This window comes from Littorina saxatilis, linkage group LG1 (genome assembly GCF_037325665.1).
Source record: "Littorina saxatilis isolate snail1 linkage group LG1, US_GU_Lsax_2.0, whole genome shotgun sequence".
In the NCBI taxonomy this organism is placed as follows: domain Eukaryota; kingdom Metazoa; phylum Mollusca; class Gastropoda; order Littorinimorpha; family Littorinidae; genus Littorina; species Littorina saxatilis.
Window position 1 is genome coordinate 33,303,150 of NC_090245.1, and position 9,281 is coordinate 33,312,430.

Sequence of the window (9,281 nt, forward strand, 5' to 3'; positions counted from 1 at the left end):
TAACATTTGAAGACGTCACATTACATTGACGTCACATTATGACGTAAGAGGGTTAGACGTCACGCGAAGGAAGTACTGAAAGTCTCGGTCATTATTATTTTGAGCGGGCCGAGACTAGTTGGCAGTCGTGTTTGTACAGTGTTTGGCTACATGCAGACAGACAGATCTAGATCTAGTGTCTCGCTTTCTTGCAGTTTCACCTATGCTCTTTCTCTGTGTGTGTGTGTGTGTGTGTGTGTGTGTGTGTGTGTGTGTGTGTGTGTGTGTGTGTGTGTGTGTGTGTGTGTGTGTGTGTGCGCGCGTGTGTGTGTTTGTGTGTTTGTGTGTGTGTGTGTGTGTTACTGTTTGTCGATTTCTTACGTGAGCCTTGATGGCTTCGCCTCTTGTCTCTTCTTCTTCTGCTTTTTATTGTCAATTCTTGTTGGTAATTTGTTTCTCATCTAACAGCTGTCTCATATCTAATGTACGCCAATCCTATTGTGATCGGGGAAAACTTACGCCACGTGTCTCTCAAGTAAATTGAGCCCGTCCCTCATGTCCCTCTTGTTATGGAAATTTCTCCCTCGTGTATGGAGAAGATTCAGAATGTATGGACAAAGAAAAAACCGTATTGGGAGTTAAAGGTGTACAATCTAAGGAGCCATTTTGGAAAATGTTCTGACGAATTGGACCTTAAAAAGCTCTAGGGACATTCGCTGTGCTGTAATTTAGATACCCCTTTAATGATTTGCTCGACAATGCACCGTAACTGTGCTTATTGAATTTTAATCGATGAGCGGTTTTCTTCTTCCACTTTTGTCTGTCCAGGGTCCCGACTTCCGTTCGTCATCCTATTCTATTAAGTTCCGATGGGAACGCATTCCTCGGAGCAGATTAAAAACAAACCGTTGGATCTAGGAATTTAGGCTTGTAATCTAGCAAACTCATGCAATTCCGCGTTGTGGGGGGTTAAAACGCATTGCTTGTAGCGTAAGCAAACACACTGTCCATTGGAGAATTTACACGGTCTCGAAACACTACTCAACACAGCATTTAGATTTGAAAACAGAACGCTCAAACACCACTTTTCAAGCACTCCTCGTGGTTGTTGTCATCTGTTCACCTTCCCTCCCACCCCCATTCTCTGTAGCTCTAGGGGGGGGGGGGGGGCGATTTTAAACCTGTACTTCTAGCAACAGCGCGTAAACAACGCGTTCCTATCAGGGGCAAAATGTGAAACACAAATCAAAACAGAGACTGAGGCGACTTAAGTGTAGAATTACCAGTTAGGATACGCCACCCCAAACACACCAGTTTAAAATTTGAATAACAGAGCGCTCAAGGTATTCCTGGCGTGTGGTGACATGATTACAATATCCAGTCCGAACTGGATAGCTTTTGGCGCGGTTAGAGATTTGTTTGGTCCATCATATCCCTTTTAGCCTGATTTTTGACACGTTGTTGTTGTCTTTGATATGACAGCCTACTGCGCCATTCTTTCCCTGTAAATATCTTTTTTTTTTATATCGTCCATGGAACTCTTCTTTGGCCGGCTGTACCTATTATTCGGTGCAAATTGCAAAACTGCCGATGCCCTTCGCTTTCGAGGGCTGTATCACAACACAGTTGACTTTATTGAAATCTACAATGCTTGAGCAGGAATTCTTGTTAAAATCAAAAAAGATTGAAACGTGAATGAATACAAAGTTAAAGTAAAAAATTGAAGAAAACAGAAATCTTGTCAATCCAAAAGCGTCCAGTGCAGAAGCTTGTTCCAAACTGCGAGACTGTATTGGGTATAACCAATTAAAGTGATTTTTCTAATTCTTCATACACTGCACTATATAACCATGTTTTTTAAAGTTGCAATTCGTAAGAGAATTATGGCTGTTGTGTAATTCTTGTTTTTTAAACACAGCTAGTGGACCACAAAAACAGTGTTTGCTAAAAAAAGGAACACGCCCACTGCAAGAAAAATACGTACACTTTATGACAGCAAGCTAACAAAACATTGTACATGAAGATTTGTGATCAAGAAAACTGTTTTGTGTACCAAATGACTTGGCAAGTGTCTAGTTTTCTCGGTGTATAATGTAAAAAAATTGCTGCAAGTCTCTGAAAAAGGGTTTATTTTATTTTAAAACTGATGAACACTTCTGTATAATGCTAGTCTTGGATTTTCCGATATTGCATATGGAAAAAAACAAAACATTTTATTCCGGAATGTCTTTCACAAATTCGGACACTGATTTGAGTAATCAGGACCGAAAGATGAACGATAGAATCATCAAAAGTCGTTTTTTTTTCATCAAACTACACTCTTTTTTCAATTCTAAATGACAGTTCTTCATTTTTGCAGTCAAAATATTCAAAGAAATAAGGCAGCCATTCTTCTTAATTTTGATGCAGTTCGATGCCGATGTCTGTTGTTTTATTGTAGGTCATTATTTAACACCAAACAACAACGCAAAAGATGCGTTCAAACTGCGTATCTACACAGAGTGAAAACGTGAAAATAATTCTCCCTGTTTTGAGGGATTCCAGTTTTACGCGAGAGTTACCTTTTCTTAGCTCGGTCATACCTAACTGTATTATCAACTATTTGCAACAGTTAGTCTTTTTTTTACAAATCTGAGATGGACTAAACTCAAGAATGAGTAACAAAAAAAATATTATTCATGGAATGATAATTCAAAGAACAGAGCGCACTATGTTCAAAGATATTTAGCTTAAACACGTTTGAACTTAACACCACAAAATACAACATGCAAACACTAACATGGCAGTAATGCCTGTCTTACACTGTGCCGAATATCCTTGCGAATATGAACATGTTGTATTCGGCCAAAAAAAGAGACGAATGGACAGGAAAACATATTGAAAATATGAAGCCTTACCGATCATTGCGAATGCATACAAATCCATATACGAATGTCTTGCGGATGTATTTGGAACGTTGCGAGTGGCATTGCGAGTGTTGCGAGTGCTTGCAAACATTTTACGAATAAAGCGATTTTGCAATTTGCATTGTTCGTAATACTACTCTTACACTGTGTCGAATTTCCCTTGCGAATAGAATTCGCCAATAATTCGTAATGATCGGGACATGGTCGCAAGACATTCGTAAATGTTCTTAACCATTCGCTATCATTCGTCTCTTGTTGCGAATGTTAGCAACATGCTCCTAATATTCGCAAGGAAGGCATATTCTTCAGTATTCGTAAGCCATTCGTAATCATCGTAAAGGTATTCGTAGCGCTCGCAAGGCATTCGAAATGATCGGTACACATTCGCAAGCACTCGCAACCATTCGTAAGACATTCGCAAGAAATGTGTATAATTATGAACATGTTGCATTTGGCCCAAAAAAGTGACTAATGGACAGGACACATATTGACTATTCGAAACCTTACGAATCCTTGCGAATGTCTTTTAAATGGTTGCGAGTGCTTGCAAATGTCTACCGATCATTGTGAATGCATACGAATCCATATTCGCAAGGATATTCGGCACAGTGTAAGACAGGAATAACGAATGTTTGCGAATGCCTTGCGAGCGTTACAAATACATGGCAATGAATACGAATGTTCACAAGGATATTCGGCACAGCGTAAGACAGGCATAACGAATAGTTGCGAATGCCTTGCGAGCGTTACGAATACATTGCGATGATTACGAATGTCTTGCGAATACTTACGAATACGTTACAAAAATGTTAAGAAAATGACTACCTTGCGAATATTAGGAACATGTTGCTATGTTCAAAACAAGAGACGAATGGTTAAGAACATTTACGAATGTCATGCGACCATGTCCCGATCACTGTGAATTATTGTAATATGCTATTCGCAAGGGCAATTCGGCACAGTGTAAGAGTAGCATTATAGAGTAAACACTGCCCTCGATCTACTGCAGACGTTGCATTCCTTTTCGTGTAAAGCCCGCTACTAACTACAGCCGAACCAAGCCGAACTAGGTCGGCGAACGTTCGGCGAATGTTACACCGTGCCTGGTTCGGTGTACTAACTAGCGGCGAAATGTATCGGTGACACCGGTCACTTGATCAATAAATATCACGTTAGAAGACTCGTGATCGGTTGACAGCCTTATAGCCGTCAGTATTGTCACTCTTCCAGGATGAAGATACACGGCAAATATTCAACCAATGAGAAGTCAGTTCGCCGATGACGCGCCGAATGTTTGCAGGATTTTATCGGCGAACCACGATGTTACAGGTGCAACCCAAAAATAGAGGAATCCCCTGATTTGATGACGTCGCCGAACGTTCGCCGAACTAGTTCGGCTTGGTTCGGCTGTAGTTAGTAGCGGTCTTAAGCGATCATTTACACCATCGCAGACCGGCACGGTTGGCATAGTGGTAAGGCGTCCGCCCCGTGATCGGGAGGTCGTGGGTTCGAACCCCGGCCGTGTCATACCTAAGACTTTAAAATTGGCAATCTAGTGGCTGCTCCGCCTGGCGTCTGGCATTATGGGGTTAGTGCTAGGACTGGTTGGTCCGGTGTCAGAATAATGTGACTGGGTGAGACATGAAGCCTGTGCTGCGACTTCTGTCTTGTGTGTGGCGCACGTTATATGTCAAAGCAGCACCGCCCTGATGGCCCTTCGTGGTCGGCTGGGCATTAAGCAAACAAACAAACAGGTCGCGAGGTCAAGGTTAGGTCATGACCTCCCGATTACGGGGCAGACGCCTTACCACTGGGCCAACCGTGCCGGTAAACTGCTTTTTGTATAAAGGGTAAGCAAGATACGATCAAGCATGAATGATGATGAGCTCAGCATAATTCCTCAGTAAATACAGTCAATGAAACACTAATAAGTATTTACTGGGAGAGATTAGGATAGAACTTCATTTTACGAGGAGAGAACGTTAAGGCTACGTCTGTTCTTACAACTTATCCTTACTCCCAAGACAAACTTCTAACCGGAGAGGTTTATTTGTGTCTTGGATGCCACAGACGAATACTTTTAGATTTTGTGTTGTTTACCGAGACTACACACAACGTTTACAAGAAGAATGTCAGCCTGGCAAGCTTTGTGATGTAAAGCTGAAAGCACGTTTTATAGAACAGTATTTCTCATCGTCTTTCAGTCATTTCTCGACTTATAAAAATTGAGCGTGTCAAAAAACACACACAAACAAAACACACACAAAAACAAGAACAAACCAAACAACACTGAGTAAAAGGCTAGTGTAAAACAAAAATTCATAAATTGTAAGGAAACAAAACGCTCTATGTACCAAAACAAAAGGTATTCGGATGGCAAACTAACAGCTGGTGAACGCCCATGAACGATTTTTTGAGAATGACATAACACAGTGCAAAAACTAAAAATGGAAGATTAAAAACCCCATAAATAAATATGTGAGTGTGTGCGCGCGCTCATGTGTGAGTGTGTGTGTGTGTGTGTGTGTGTGTGTGTGTGTGTGTGTGTGTGTGTGTGTGTATGTATGTGTGTGTGAGTGTGTGTGTGCTAGTGTGTGTGTGTGTGTGTTAATGGTTCTTTCTGATATCCAAGGACATGCGTGTCAAGGGAGACAAAACTAAATTTCTTATAATCGAGGCTTTCTCATAACGGAGTGTTTCTTATCGGAGAATTCAAAGTGGAAGAAAGAAGACAATTGGCAGGGAAATAAAAAGTCCTTTCTTGTAAGCGATGTTTCTTATAAGCGAGGTTCTTATAGACTGCAATGAAAAACAAGTTCCTTGCTTCTTTAAAAAGGATCGAGATAAATTCAATATTTCTCAGCGACTTTTTGCCTCTTCTTTCAAGTTTTGAAAGGAAAATCTTCGCACAGCCGAAAACAAGAGTCACAAAACTTGTAATGATACGTAATGGTTCGAGCAAAATAGGGGTTAGAGAGGGCACTAATAGCTCACATAATACAATTATCTCGAAACTAAGCCGCTGTGAAAATCGAAAGAAGAAGAAAAAGACTCAGAAGAACAACCGGAAGAAGAAGAGGAACAAAAAGAGCTGCCTTTGTGCTTCGGTTTTATTCATATTCCTTCTTCGTCATGTTCTTCTTCGTCTTCCTGTTCTAACGAAGCCAAAGAGCGCATTACACACTTTTTATATGAGCAAGAACTGGACTGAAGGAGTTCGTAGAAATAAAAGGTCTCATTTTTACCTGCAGGAAAGAGTGCAACCAGCATTAATTGGAATTATTCGCCCTGGCGAAAAACAAACCCCACCTGTTTCCCCCATGCGTTGTCACAAAAGCTCTCTGCCCCCACCATATCTCTCTCTCTCTCTCTCTCTCTCTCTCTCTCTCTCTCTCTCTCTCTCTCTCTCTCTCTCTCTCTCTCTCTCTCTCTCTCTCTCTCTCTCTCTCTCTCTCTCTCTCTCTCTCTCTCTCACTCTCTCTCTCTCTCTCTCTCTCTCTCTCTCTCTATCCCCCACGACAAGCTCTCACTAGCTTTCTCTCTCTCTCTCTCTCACACACACACACGCACACACACACACACACACACACACGCACGCACGCACGCACGCATACACACATATACCCAAACAAACATACACACACACACATACACACACACACACACACACACACACACACACACACACACACTTACTGACGCGCACAAATGAACATATATAAGCACACACAAATACAGATGGGGAGAGAAAGAGTAAGCTTCGGACAGACAGACAGACAGACAGACAGACAGACAGACAGACACAAAAAGACAGGCAGTCAGACAGAGTTTATACGGGAAATGTCATCTTTGGAAATATCCGTAAGCCTATTTCTCATTACTACGAATTTCCATTGCGACAATGAGCAGAATGGGTTTCCAGCAACCTCAGATTGTATTGCAAAGTAAGCCCGAGGGAAACAGACACTTTTGTTTTCATCACAAAAGTGCCAAGCAAACAAAAGAATTTGCAAGCAAAGGGACTTGTTTTCCTTGCAATTTTAGGCTTAGCAAGTGTCCAAAATAGCCGAAGAATCAATGGAAAGAACTTTTTGTAACACCTTTTGCGTCACGTTGGCGTGAAAAGATGGATTGCGTCACTATTTAAAAACAACAGCGATTTACCCCCGAAAATCGACTTCGCTGATATTTTGCTAAGATTTTGTCTGTGATAATTTCAGAATGTGTTTAAACAAATGTGACAAAAATAGAGACATCAACCGGGCGGACTTTATGATACAGAATTTTGAATATGCCAAGAATCTGATAAACGAGGGTTGTGTAATTTATTGAATGGGCTATGTGTCCAATCAGCTACAGTCACAGGATCTATTTGAAAGTGGTATTACGGTAATCCCTGGTTTACGTTTGTTGTGATGATGTGGGTGTTTCTTTTTTTTTAATGATTGTACCATTTTATTCTTCTTTGTCTTTTTCTCCTTTTTACATTTAGTCAAGTTTTGACTAAATGTTTTAACATAGAGGGGGAATCGAAACGAGGGTCGTGGTGTATGTGTGTATGTGTGTGTGTGCGTGCGTGTAGAGCGATTCAGACCAAACTACTGGACCGATCTTTATGAAATTGTACATGAGAGTTTCTGGGATTGATATCCCCGAACGTTTTTTTCTTTTTTTCGATAACTACCTTTGATGACGTCATATCCGGCTTTTTGTAAAAGTTGAGGCGGCACTGTCACACCCTCATTTTTCAACCAAATTGGTTGAAATTTTGGTCAAGTAATCTTCGACGAAGCCCGGACTTCGGTATTGCATTTCAGCTTGGTGGCTTAAAAATTAATTAATGACTTTGGTCATTAAAAATCTGAAAATTGTAAAAAAAAAATTATTTTTTATAAAACGATTCAAATTTACGTTTATCTTATTCTCCATCATTTGCTGATTCCAAAAACATATAAATATGTTATATTTGGATTGAAAACAAGCTCTGAAAATTAAATATATAAAAATTATGATCAAAATTAAATTTTCGAAATCAATTTAAAAACACTTTCATCTTATTCCTTGTCGGTTCCTGATTCCAAAAACATATAGATATGATATGTTTGGATTAAAAACACGCTCAGAAAGTTAAAACGAAGAGAGATACAGAAAAGCGTGCTATCCTTCTCAGCGCAACTACTACCCCGCTCTTCTTGTCAATTTCACTTTGCTGCGTTGCATTGCGTTCAGTTTCATTCTGAGTTCGACAGCTACTTGACTAAATGTTGTATTTTCGGCTTACGCGACTTGTTTTTTCTTTTTTTCTCTCTCTCTCTCTCTTCTTTTCTTCTTCTTTTCTTTTTTTTTCTTTTTTTTTTTGGGGGGGGGGGGGGAATCAGCTTTTTTCAATGAGATATTAGGGCTTACAAACGGAGGTGCTTTATTTTACGATCTTATAATATCAATAACAGCTCATTACATATTATATTAAGTATACATTATATATCTATGTTATACAAAATATTAAACAGTCAATCAGTTTATTAAAATCCCCCCCCCCCCCCCCCAAAAAAAAAAAAGGTTTTTGGTTTGTTTGTTTTTTTGGTTTTTTTTTAAATAACAAAAAATTGCCTATATTATCCACACACACAAAAAAAAATTCGTACATATTTAATTTTTCCTTAATAACTATTTCTTATCTATTCATATTTTCCTTAGCAGCTATTTATAATGCCCTCATTAAAACAAAATTCAATTTTTTTCCCATACATTCTTCTTTTCCATTACATTTATATAATTTTAAAACAAATGGTCACACTTTTTTTTTATTAAAATAATGTCTTTTTCTCCTTCTTTGTTCCTTCTCCTCCTGCTCCCCTTCCTCCTTCCTGCTCCTGTTCCTCCTCCTCCTCCTCATGTTCTTGTTGTTCTTCTTTAACATGTCGGGCACTCATGGCACATGGTGACACCTTTCCACATTCAGCGCACTAAGTGCTAATGAGGAAGTAGAAGCACGTGTGCTGGCACTATTTAGCTAGTCCATTAAAGTTTTTGGAAAGGAATTGTATGCCGCATGAACACGTCAGGCGGGAGAGTGGCATGACTTACTTTGAGCATTTTAATTGCCTATCATTTGCAGAAAATTGCTTTTGCTCATTTCTATTTTTTAAAAAGAACAAGGATCTCTATCCCTCCCTCCCACGCTACCTCCCTCCCTCCCATTTCCCATCTCTCTCTCTCTCTCTCTCTCTCTCTCTCTCTCTCTCTCTCTCTCTCTCTCTCTCTCTCTCTCTCTCTCTCTCTCTCTCTCTCTCTCTCTCTGTCATAGTGCGAACTAATACTTTATAACTTTATAATAAGACTCTCTCTCTCATTTCCTTTTTTTTTTAAAGAGCAAGCTGGCGTGACATGCAAACG